Source organism: Phyllostomus discolor, chromosome 3 (assembly GCF_004126475.2).
Source record: "Phyllostomus discolor isolate MPI-MPIP mPhyDis1 chromosome 3, mPhyDis1.pri.v3, whole genome shotgun sequence".
Lineage (NCBI taxonomy): Eukaryota > Metazoa > Chordata > Mammalia > Chiroptera > Phyllostomidae > Phyllostomus > Phyllostomus discolor.
The window spans coordinates 13464725-13477682 of NC_040905.2; the positions used below are offsets into that span (position 1 = coordinate 13464725).

Consider the following 12958-nt stretch of genomic DNA (forward strand, 5'->3'; position numbering starts at 1 on the left):
TCTTTAGGACAATCTGTTCCTAAAGGAAAATAAGATAACTTGGTAGGCTGGTTGGATAAGCTGATGAATTTTTCCTTTTTTCCACTTTTCTCTTTTTTTAACTTTTTATTTAAATGTCGTGTTAAGAACATTGTGTCTTGAAGGAAAGAATAGAAGTAACACTAGTAAGATAGAAAAGGAATAAGCACTGAGAAGGTGAAAAAACCAGGTGAACAGGTTTTTGAAACCAATCGTAGTGATGGAAATTTACTGGCTCTTAAAAAAAATTATTGCAACTGCTAATTATATCAGTGCTTCCATTGTTGAATCAGAAATCTTAGGATTCATAATGCATGAAGAAGTTCGAAATAAGGAAAAAAATTTTTCCCAAAAGAATTGCTGCTGTTAACATTGATGATATTTCATTTTAATATTAATAGCTTTAAGAGTAGGGTGAGCCAAAGTATCCCTGTATAGAATGCTTATGGTGTGTACTTGACAGTGCTTTTATAAACTACCTAACAATATACTAGAATGGAAAAGGCATGAATTTTGAGCTAGTTGGATTTGGCATTTGAAACCCAGCTCTATCTCTTTAGTCACTTGGCCAAATCACTTAATCTTTCTGAGATCCAGTTTCCTGACCTAACTGGCCTTGAGGTGAATATAAAATTTTGTAGTCTAGTGCCTGATTTTCAGTAGTCATTTTACTACAGCTAGTTTTTTATAGAGATTTGAATACTACTAGAAGGGTTTTAAAAGATTTCCTTAGTTGATGTTTATATATAGCTGTATAGAGCTTCATGATCTAAGAATGAAATGTTTTAAAAATAGGTACTGAAGTATAGGTAGGCCTGAATTTCATTGTCAAATCCTGTTTATATATAGCCAGAAAACCAATTAAGTAACTAGAAATAAAACCAATAGAATATGTAAAACACTTTAAGGAAAAACTATATTAGGGTATAAAGGTCATAAAAGAAGACATGAATAAATTAAGATGAGCTGTGTTTATGGAGTGAAAAAAAACCCAATACCATCAAGTTACCAATTTTCCACTAGGTTATCCATAGATTTAATGTATTTCCAGTAAAAATCTCAACAGGATTTTTGGGGTAACTTGATTGTCTTTTTTGGGGGGAGGGGACAGAGGGAGGTGGGGGAGAGAGGAAGGGAGAAACATTGGTTTGTTCCACTTATTTATGCTTTCATTGGTTCTTTTTTAAAAAAATTATTTTAGATTTTACTTATTTTTAGTGAGAAGAGAAGGGAGGGAGAAAGAGATCTAGAAAAGCATTGGTATGTGAGAGCTATATCCAGTTGGTTGCCTTACATACACACACCCACCCCCAGGACCTGGCCTGCAACCCAGGCATGTGCCCTGACTAGGAATTGAACCAGTGATATTTTGGTTCACAGGCCAGCGCCCAAGCCACTGTGCCACACAGCCATGGCTAATGAAGGATTTCCAATGTTGATTTTGAGAGAATATTAGTCCAAAAGCAGTCGTGACCATCTGTAAGGTATGATAAGGAAGGTCTTGTATTATGAAGTATCCAAACTTAAACAGGAAAATGTTGGTATTAGTGCAAGGATAGACAAATAGATCATTGGATTAAAATAGAGATCCTAGAGGTAGATTTATGCTTATGGGCAGTTGGATTTGACTGTATAGCTATTTAAGTAGAAGTATTTGTGTAAAAAAATAAGGTCAGCCAAATTATTATTCAGAAATATGCCATCAGGTTAATCAAGACAGTCCTTGGACTTATAGATGTAGTAACAGACAAACTATGTTACAATCACTTAGATGCATGATTAAAGGTGAGGAGTTGTACCTTCTGTACTTGTCTATAAATTGTCTTTGGTATCATTCTACCAGAATTAGGGTCATTCTGAATATGGCATTTCTTACTGTTTCATGAAAGCTGTTTGCATTGCAGCTCTTAATTCATACTCACAGAGCACAAATTAATAAAATAAAGGACATTGGCTTATTTGTTTTATTATTAGCCTTACTGTATGATATGTATGTTGAAATACACTTACAGGGAGTAACACATGATACTTAATGGACATCTACAATATGCACAGTCCCTGTTCTCAAGGAGTTTACACTTCTAGGGGTTGAGAGTGGGAACAGATCAGCTTCCGGCCAAATGGAGGCATAGGTGGATGCACTGTACCTCCACACACAACCAGGATTGGAACAACAACAATTTAGAGGCAGAATAACACCCAGAACTGACAGAGAATTTATCTGAATGGAAGTTGGACAGCCAAGAAGTTGAAGTAGACCCGTTCATCCAAACCGGTAGGAGGGGTGCAGAGGAGCAGCCAGGTGTGGGTCTCGGCGAGGAGAGCACAGAGAGTTGGGCGCATAAGGCAACTGGGGGCGTGTAAGGCATCTGGAGCGCGCAAGATCTCAGCGGGTGGACCCTGAGTACGCAAGCGGCAGCTGGCAGACCCAGTGAGGCGGCAATTGTGGAACAGGGCAGAGTGCACAACCCAGGATCCCAGAGAAGGGACTGAGGTCCCGTAGAGAACAGAGCTACCACCATTGTTTCCTCCCACCCCCGTCCCCACATACAACGTCACAATCTAGCGACTGGGGTGTTCAGCCCTGGTGAACACCTAAGGCTCTGCCCCTTATAGTAACAGGAGCAACCAGACCAAAAAAAAAAGAGAGAGAGAGAGATGTCTCACACAGAAGAACAGATTAATGCCCCAGGACTCACATTTTAAGCGACCGAGAGATAGCCAATCTATCAGATGCACAGTTCAAAACACTGGTGATCAGGAAGCTCACAGAATTGGTTGATTTGGGGTGCAAGTTAGATGAAAAATGCAGGTTACCATAAAAGAAATGAAGGAAAATGCATAGGGAACCAATAGTGATGGGAAGGAAACTGGGACTCAAAACGAGAGTGGACCAGAAGGAAGAAAGAAACAACCAAACAGGAAAGAAAGGAGAAATAAGAATTCAAAAAAACGAGGAGAAGCTTAGGAACCTCCAGGACATCTTTAAACGTTCCAACATCCGAATTATAGGGGTACCAAAAGGGGAAGAGGAAAAGCAACAGATTGAACACGTATTTGAATAAATAATAAAGGAGAACTTCCCCATTCTGGCAAAGGAAATAGACTTCCAGGAAGCTCAGAGAGTCCCAAAGCAGTTGGACCCAAGAAGAAACACACCAAGGCTCATCATAATTACACTAGCCAAGGTAAAAATGAAGGAGAGAATCCTAGAATCAGCAAGAGATAAGGGCACAGTAACCTACAAAGGAGTTCCCATCAGACTGTCAGCTGATTTCTCAAAAGAGACCTTACAGGCAAGAAGGGGCTGGAAAGAAGTATTCCAAGTCATGAAAGACAAGGACCTACATCCCAGATTACTCTGTCCAGCAAAGCTTTCACTTAGAATGGAAGTGCAGAAAAGGGCTTCTCAGATAAGGTCAAGTTAAAGGAGCACATCATCACCAAGCCCTTATTTTACGAAATGTTAAAGGGACTCGTCTAAGAAAAGAAGATTTACAAAAAAACATGTATAGTAAAAGGACAGCAAACTCACAATTATTAACAACCACACCTAAAGCAAAACCAAAAGAAACTAAGCAAACAACTAGAACAGGAACAGAACCACAGAAATGGAGATCACATGGAGGGTTAGCAACAGGGGAGTGGGAGGAGGAGAGAGGAGGAAAAGGTACAGACAGAATAAGTAGCATAGATTGTAGGTTGAAAATAGATAGGGGGAAGGTAAGAATAGTACGGGAAATGTAGAAGCTGAAGAACTTACAAGTATGACACATGGACATGACTAAAGGGGGGGATGTGGGTGGGAGTAGGTGTACAGGGTGGAGGGCAGTGAAGGGGGAAATGGGACAACTGTAATAGCATAATTAATAAAATATATTTTAAAAAGTGGGAACAGATCAGATAAACCCACAAATAACTATGCCATGACAACAGTCATAACTGAGTTTTAATGAAATAATAAGATGGGAATTGGGATTCTGACTAGGAGTGTGAGGTAGACTTCATGGTCTTTCTCTCTGAAAAGCCAGGGAATGTTATTTCAGACAAAGGAAATGTGTTGAGCCAAGACAGGAATGTAAGAATTGGTTAATATGATTGAGAGAGGATGAGTTCTAAAGTCAGCTTACCTGAGCTGAATCCTGGTTCCTTCTACTGCCTGCCATGTGACCTTAGGTAAACAGTCACTTGGTACTTCAGTTTCTTTAAATATAAACTGGAGATAATACCAGTTCTTACCTCATGGGATTAAAATTTTTAAAGAATGTTGAAGTATAATCTATAACTGCAACAGTATATATTGCTTTATATAATGTCATATACTGAATACTCCTGTATAACCAGCACCCAGATAAAAAATTAGAACATTACCAACATTCCTGGGAGGCCTGTACCGTCCCAATTGTGGTGGTTTGAGAATCTAATGAGATAAAATTTACCATGTGCTTAGAACAGTTCCTGGCATATATAATGTCCCCATCAATGTTAGTATTATATTCAGTAGACAGTTGGAAATTGAGCTTAGAAAAGGGATAGAGTTGGTAGTACAAATCTGGATATTCTGTATGTGGTGGTGACCCACCATTAACAGCTATATGGTTGAAACATGATAAAGTGCAGTTCCTGGCATACATCAAACATTAGTAAACATTTTTTGAATGAATGAGAAATAGAGTTGTGGTTACCAGCTGGGGTAATGTCTGTGTTTAAGGTAGAGCCAGAGAAAGAAACGAATACTGGGTGAGCAGAGCTCCAGGAGAACATAGTATCCTAAAAATCAAAAAGAGAGAGGTGGTCAGGAATGTCATCAGTGTTGGGGCTTTAGAGAGATTGGTTGAAGGATTTGGTAGTTATCAAATTATTGCTATAATTTTAGTGGGTAGCCGTTATTGGAAAATTAGACTCAGATCATTTGGAGCTATAGAAAGACTAGCTTAAATATTTAAAAATGTTGCTTAATGTAAATTTTTTAGTCTAATTTAGTAATTAACTCATGGGTTCTAGAGGTCAAATGAGCTTAAAGTATTGGGAAGGGAAGCACATGTTTGAAAGTTGAATTAAATGAAAAGAAAATTTTAAATTTATTTTTTATTTCTGGGAAATTATATACACAGTAGTCCTTCCTCATCTTCAGGGCTTATGTGCCAGGGCCCCCAGTGGATGCCTGAAAAGAAACCATGGACAGTACCAGACTTTCTATATACTATGTTTTTTCTTGTATATACATACTCGCACTGAAGTTTTTACATACAGTAGTTTCCCCTTATCCACAGTTTTGCTTTCTGTGGCCAATTACAGTCTGAAAATATTAAAATGGGAAATTCTAGCAATAAACATTCATAAGTTTTCAATTGCACACCATTCTGATTAATGTGGTAAAATCTCATACTGTCCGTAAATCATCCCTTTGGCCATGTTTCCGCACTTTATACACTACTTGCCTGTTAGTCACTTAGTACAGTGCTTGTGTTCAGGTAACCTTTATTTTGTTATCAGTGTTCTATTTTATTATTCGTTATTATTAATCTCTGCCTAATTTATAAAACTTTATCATAGGTATGAGAGGAAAAATATATATAGGGTTCAGTACTATCCATGGTTTCAGATATCCATTGGGGGTCTTGGAATGTATTCCATGTGGATAAGGAGGGACTACTTACAGACTCAGCTTTCTGGCGCAGTACACTACTTTTGGTCACAACACATTATCTGTTTATGTCTTTTACCCACAAATGCCTTTTCCATCTCAACTGAACACTTACCATGCACTGTGGCTGTAACCTTTGCAGTTTGAGGTACAACAGCAAAACTAGCATGAATTTCTTTTTCCTTCACAATTTCACAGATAAATTCATTCTTACTCAAGATCTTAGCAACCTCAACATACAATTTTTCTTTCTAAGTAAGTCATGAACTTCCACCTTTTCACTTAATGCAGTTTATGGCTTTTCTTTAGCATATCCACATTGCCAGCATCAGTACTCTTGCACTTTGGGGCCATTATTAAGTAAAATAAAGGTTGCTTGAACACACTGTGGTACCACAACATTCAGTCTGATAGCTGACATAGCTAGTAAGTGACTAATGGGTGGGTAGCATATAGTGTGGAAACGCTGGACAAAGGGATGATTCACATTCTGGGTGGGACAGAACTGGACTGCTTGAGATTTCTTCACCCTACTCAAAATGGTGTTCAATTTATGAGTTGCTTATTTTTGTAATTTTTCACTTAATGTTTTCGGAATGTAGTTGACTGGTGGTAACAAACCGCGGAGGCAAAACAGGATAAGGGGGCACTACTGTGTGTACTGTATAAAATAAATCATATTATTATAGTAGTCAGCATAAAATGGACAACGAACATCCCTGAAAAGAGATTTGAAGAAATGACACTTTTATAGGAAAAATGATAAAGTCTCTCTTCTTTAAAAACAAGGTTAATTACTTTATTTTTCTTGTATAAAATTATGTGGTGGCCACAGCTGGAGCCTGGGTCCTCTGCACAGAAACTCTGGTGTGGGTCTTTACAAGATGGCCAGTGAATTCCTGATAGGGAGACTTGAGGAACACAGTCTGTTTCCAGAGGTTGGGGGTGAGGTAGCTGTAGGTCTTAGAGATGGCATCAAAGGCGGCCTTGGTGAAGTTGCCCAGTGTGGCATTGTGGCTCTTGCCTGAGAGATAGCAGTCATCAATAACCAGCCATCAGCACCAGCTTCTTGGGCACGGGCTGAGATGATGCTAGTGCCCTTAGGGGCAGGCATGATGAGGCTTACCACCACAGAGCCACAGCACCTGGTTGGGGCTTGTGTGCAAGGGACAGTGTGGGGCTTGCTGATCTTGTTCCCCCAAAAACCTTTCCGCACAGGGACATAAAGAGCTTCGTCAGGATGATAGCCCCATGGATGGCAGTGGCTACTTCCTTTGAGCACTTAACACCTGGATGAACATGTTTATTACAGTTCCCAATGGTGACAAATGCCTTGAACCAGGCCTCTGGCTTGCATGTGTCAGCTTTTGCAGGGGCATAATATTCAAAACCTCATCCATGAGGGCTTCCCCCAAGAAAAAGTCAGTGATCTCAGATTACCTGACAGGCAGAGAAAAGAGATAGATCTCCTTCAGGAATTTGATTTTCATATCCTTGACCAGGTGGCCCAGCTTGGTGACAGGAATCCACTCCTTGTCCTTGCCTCCAGCAGCACCATGGCCTCCACCCAGACCCTGACCCTGGACATGACCTCAGTCCCAAATGCTGCTACTGCACTGTCCTCCCATTCCAGGGCACCTGGACCCTCCTATAGCAACAGCCTCATCTGCCATTTGTGTTTCCTGGGGGGAAAAACCAAAGTCTTTTAAACAATAACTATATAAATGAGGGCAAGAATGCTGTGATTTATGAAGATGGGTTTGTAGCTTCTCTCACTCCCCAAGTCCTCATCCCAAACCATGTTTTTAATATAAGCAGAATGGTCATTATGAAATGTAAATTAACAGCGCTCTTCTGCTTAAAAATTTTCACTGGCTAGCTACTATTTTCAGAATATCTGATTATCCTAGCTTTATATTTAGAGGACTCCAGGATATTTTTTTACATTTTTTTACAACTTACTGTTGTAAGTTTTTACAATACTTAGTAAGTTTGTAAAAAACTTGATAGTAAAAACTGACATGACGTGTCAGGGGGCTATTTTTATTCACTTATATTTATTTTCCATCATCGCTTATTCCCCATACCTTCTTCCCCTCCACTCACCATCCTTCCCCCTGCAGTTACCATACTGTTGTCCGTGTAGGAGGCTATTTTTAGTTCTTTTTTTAAATCTTGGTGTGAATTTTCATACCTTTCCCTGAAGAAATGTTAATATGTTTGAGAAATCATAAAGGATTTGTTTTTCTTGAGTATAAAAGGTTATGGGGCACTTTGGTTTAATTAGCCTATGGTATCCATCAGCTTTTATTGTACCTAGTAGTTTGTGAGTTCCTTTTTGAACAGTTCTGTTTATAAATAGTTACAAGGATTGACATTTCATGACCTTATTTTCCTTAGAGGTCTTCAATGAAACCAGTTTGTTTGTTTTTAAAAATTGAATATTTTATCCTGCAATTACCCTATGGATCCATTGGTATTTTTTTATAAGGTCTTAGATTTATTGTATGGGATCTGATTAGTGATCTTATTATTTTATGTCTTGAAACATTTTGCTATTTTATTGTCCTAGGAATTATTTCTTTTTCCTCATTTATTTCCAAAGATGCAAAAAAAAAAAAAAAAAACCACTTAATAGGAAAATGGGAAAAATGGTAAAATCACCTAGAAGGGGATGGTACAGTAGTGAAATCACTAGAGGATACTGCATCTCCCAAAGTACTGAATCATCCTTCAGGGAGGTGTGAAAGAAAGTAGAGACACCTCCTTTATAGTTGGCTTTTAGTTTTACTTCAACACAGTTAACTATTCAGAATTGTTCATTCTCTCTTTACACTAGCTAATAAAAGAAAGTTAACACAGGAAGATGTTTGACAATAGGATGAATGCAAAATACAGCACTACTCCAGACTAATGATGATGAAATTGTTAGAGCAAAGTCTCATACTAAGAATTTTCATATACAATGTCCTAGATTAATTTTTTCAAACTTATCGAGTTAATATGTTTTTAAGGATAAAAAAGGAAATAAGCTCATCTATTTAGTAGGAAGGACTTCATTATGTAATAGTCTGACAAAGTTCAGGTGTTCCACACTGCTAAAAGTGTGCAGAATTTTCATCTTTTGTGATGTTTGTGCACCAAAATTTATTTGATATGATTGATTAGTGGACAAATGCTGAAGGCAAGTCTGTATATGAGGGTAGTTGGAAAGAAATAGATGATTTAGAAATAAAAAGATTTATTACTCATTCCAAATCTAAAACTGAAAATATTTTACAATTATAGAGCGAAGAAGATAAAATACGAGTCATCGGATGTTTCAAAAACTTAAGCATTGCATTTTGACAATTGAAGTACAGAAAGAAAAATCAGAAGTAATAATGAGTTAGAATTCATTAGAGATAAATTTGAAATCTGGAATCAGCATTTATGAAATGGACATGTTCCCAGTTTGTGCATTAAATTTGATGAGCAGTTACGCTCAGAGAACATGGTCCATTTTGTGTATATACCTGTAAAAACAGGACAATGTGGACAAAAAACAGGACAATAAAAATCTGGGTTTACTATACTTATTTAAAATTTCTAATTTTTTTTTCATTATCCCTCATTCTTACTTGTCAAATGGCTTTAAAACTACAAAAAAAAAAAAAAAAAGTGTGTAAAAGCTTCCCTGACCAGTGTAGCTTGGTTGGGTATCCTCCCACAAAGCAAAAGGCGCCTTGTTAGATTCTCAATCAGGGTATGTGCCTAGGTTGTGTAGGGAAAAAAAGGGGGCAACTGACTGATATTTCTCTCACATCAGTGTTTCTCTTCCTCTCTCCCTCCTCCACTCTCTAAAACAAAAAATAAATTTACAAAGAAATGTAAAAGATGCAGAGGACCCAGATAGTAAATGGTAATGACTATTTTTCCTGGTATGTTGAGAGTTAAAAAGTCCCAAGAAAACTGCAGGTGTATCTTGGAGATATTGCAGGCTCATAGTTCCAGTCCACAGCAATAAAGTCAGTATTGCAATAAAATGCATTTTAATCATTTTGCTTGGTGGAGGGGCTTCAATAATAAAAAAAAGGCAACCTCTGTGGAGTGCAATAAAGCAAAAGCACAGTAAATGAGGTATGCCTCTAAAAACAGTTTTTATGTATTTAACAATCCCTCTCCTGTGCAGTCTGCTAGTCTATTAGTTGGAGAAATTGTAGGATTGGTTATTGTGTTGTTGTTTTTTAAGATTTTTAAAATATATTTTTAGAGAGAGGGAAGGGAGGGAGGGAGGGAGAAAGAAAGGAAGTGAAACATTTATGTACAAGAGACACGTTGACTGGTTGCCTCTTGTAACACCTCCAACTGGGGACCTGGCCTGCAACCTGGGCATGTGCCCTGACTAGGAATAGAACCAGCAACCTTTTGGTTCTCAGGCTGACACGTAATCCACTGAGCTGCACTAGCGAGGATGATTATTGTGTTTTAGTTGTAAGAAATGGAGCCTGAATTTAAATTTCTAAAATTTTACAATGATAAAGTTATTGTTTTCATAGTATTATAAAGGTAAAGAGAGCATGGCATTATAATATTGAGTCTAAGGACTAGTTAAAGGTGGTTTGTCTTTGGGATGATTCTATGAGGAAGTTTAATTTTGCATCTTTTTAACATCATAAATATTAAGTCTGCAGAAGTTAATGTATTAGTAATGTAGTTACATAAAATGGCATAATTTGAGCTAGAAAGTCCAACAATGTGCAGCATTAATTTGGGCTAATGGAAAAGTTAGAATATGTTTTGTATGCCATGAAAAAGAAAAAAAAATTCTCTGTTATCTTTATCCAACATTGTAACAAATGCGCACACAGTATGTTTTCCAAGGGAGAAAAAGTACATCTAATGTAAGTGGCAGAACCTGTCCATGTTATCTTGGTTAAAACTTTCCCCCTCATTCCTTTTATAAGGTCAGAAATTAATCATTCTTCTTCTGTCCCTTGGGATTCCTTTAGAAGTTTAGCATGAATCTTTCACTTAGTCTCAAGTTAATGACTACTCTCCTAAACAACACAAGGACTTAAAATTCTTTAACCTTGATAAATTGCCTCCTGATTTTTGCACTGTTGTACATTTTATATTTTTTAACCCCACAACCAGTCACTGTTGAACAATTATTGTTTTATGTATTCAGTGATTATTTAAATTTACCTTCACAGTTACCACTTTTTTTTAACTTAATATTCATTCATTCCGAGGTCATTTTCATTTTTCCTAAAGTAAACCTTTGCAAATGTCCTTTAATCTGGGTCTACTAGTAACACCTTTTTTTTTTTTTTTTAATCTTAAAATGTGTTTAATTCATTCCCCTCATTCTTGAGAAATCATCATGTAAGTCTCTAGGATGTTCTCCCTGCCACCCCAGGCTGCTTTATAAATGCTCTCTTTTACTTAGATGCATCTTGGTGAGAGTTCATTTTAATTTATTACTATTTGGGGTTTGTTAGAGCTCCTGAATTTGAGGGGTTTTACCTTTTATTCTGGAAATCTCAGGCATTCTTTTTAGATGTTACTTCTTTTTCTTCATTTGCTACTCTAATTAGATACATTACCACTTTCTCTTCTGTCCTCTGGGTCTTTTAGCCTTTCACCCTATGTGCTGGTTTCTTGTGTGAGTCCCAAAGTTCTAGGCATTGCTTCCCAATGCCTTTCAAGTGTCTGCTAACAGAAAATATTTATACAGCAGCACAATGGGTAAACTGGGAGATTGGGGGCCCTGGATAAAGATGTTGAAAGATGTTGCAGCTGTAGGTAACAGACTTGGGGCTCTGGTCACTCATGCACTGCTCCTTTTGCTCCTTTTCCCTGAGAACTAACGCTGTTTCCCTGTTGGATAGAAGGGACCATTTTGCTTAAAGATAATTATTAAAAAGCAGGAAAATGAAAGGTGACTACTCCGTGAATGTTCTGTATCATGAAGTGGCAGAATTTTTTGGTTTTAGGACACCTTTACACTTCTAATTATTGAAGACCCCAAAGAGCTTTTGTTTATGTGTTATATAATCACTGTAACAAATTTAAAAAATAATATTATCAGATCATTTTAAAATAAGAATAATAAATCACTATATACTAACCAAAAGTACTATGAAAAAAGAAACCCACATTCCTACCTCCCCAAAAATAGTTGAGATGAGAGGCACTGTTTTATATTTTTACAAATCCATTTAATGTCCCAGATATGGTGGTTGGATTCTCAAATTTGCTTCTGAATTCAGTCTGTTGCAGTAAATTATTTGGAATAAAATATATGAAGGCAATCTGTAATTGAAAAAGAAAACCTCTTGGACCTATGAAAGGGACTTAGGGACCCTTAGCAGTCTTTGGATCACATTTTGAGAACCACTATAATGTAGAAAAGTGTTCCTGGTGCCAGAAACCACTTATATGGATAAACTATTTGTATACTTAAGTTATTTTAATTTCAGTCGTGATTGTAAATTTAATATAATGTAAAGCCAGATCATGGTAATGGAATTTGAAAGCACTAAAAATGGGTCCAGAGTTGGATGATAGGTTAGGGTTGAGGCCAGAAATGTAGAAGTTAGAGTCAAGTTGGAATAACTAGAAAGTAATATTTAAATTGGGGGTTTGTTTGTTAGTCATTCAAGTTGCCAGTTTAAGAAGTCTATTCCAAAACCTTTATGCTTTTTTCCCCACCAGAGTAAAACATAGAATTAAAAACAAAGTAGTACAGAAAGGCTTAAAATGAAAATAGTATTCCCTTATTTTCTTTCTCCCTGCCTCCCAATTCTGCTTCCTAGAGACCCTCATCTTTTATGCATTCTGGTTTTATTTCACGAAATAATATGCATTTCTATGTCTCAATTTGTCAACTTTATACGTTATATAATATTTTGATTTCCTACAGTCATAGTTAGGAATTGTATGTACCCTGTCTTGCTTCTCGTTTCTCCTCCTAAATTCAATGATAACAGCTATTTCTGTTACTATAAACAATTCACTCCATTCTAGTTCCATCTAAGGTAGACAGTATTTCAGTACTGTCTATTTTAGGAAAAGAATCGTGAAACTCTTTTGCTTTATTTGACTGCTTTGTCCATCCCATCTCCAACTTAGCTACAGTTTTACTTGAGGTACCATTTACATGATGTTCTATAATCATAGTTTCCCTTCTGTGACTTAGATTGATTCTAAAACTTAAAAGCAAAATTTTTCATTATTATGGCTGTGTTAATAATATTTACTGTGAGCCAAGTACTGTCCTATGATTGTAATTCCTAATGTGTTTCATTT

At 37.0% G+C, this 12958-nt stretch overlaps 1 protein-coding gene and 1 pseudogene across 2 annotated transcripts in view; one reads left to right on the plus strand and one right to left on the minus strand.

Moving 5' to 3' along the window:
- Positions 1-12958, plus strand: part of ZFR (zinc finger RNA binding protein) — a 77600-nt gene that overhangs the window by 4802 nt on the left and 59840 nt on the right. The window lies entirely within an intron of this gene.
- On the minus strand, positions 6464-7795 carry LOC114500856 (annotated as a pseudogene).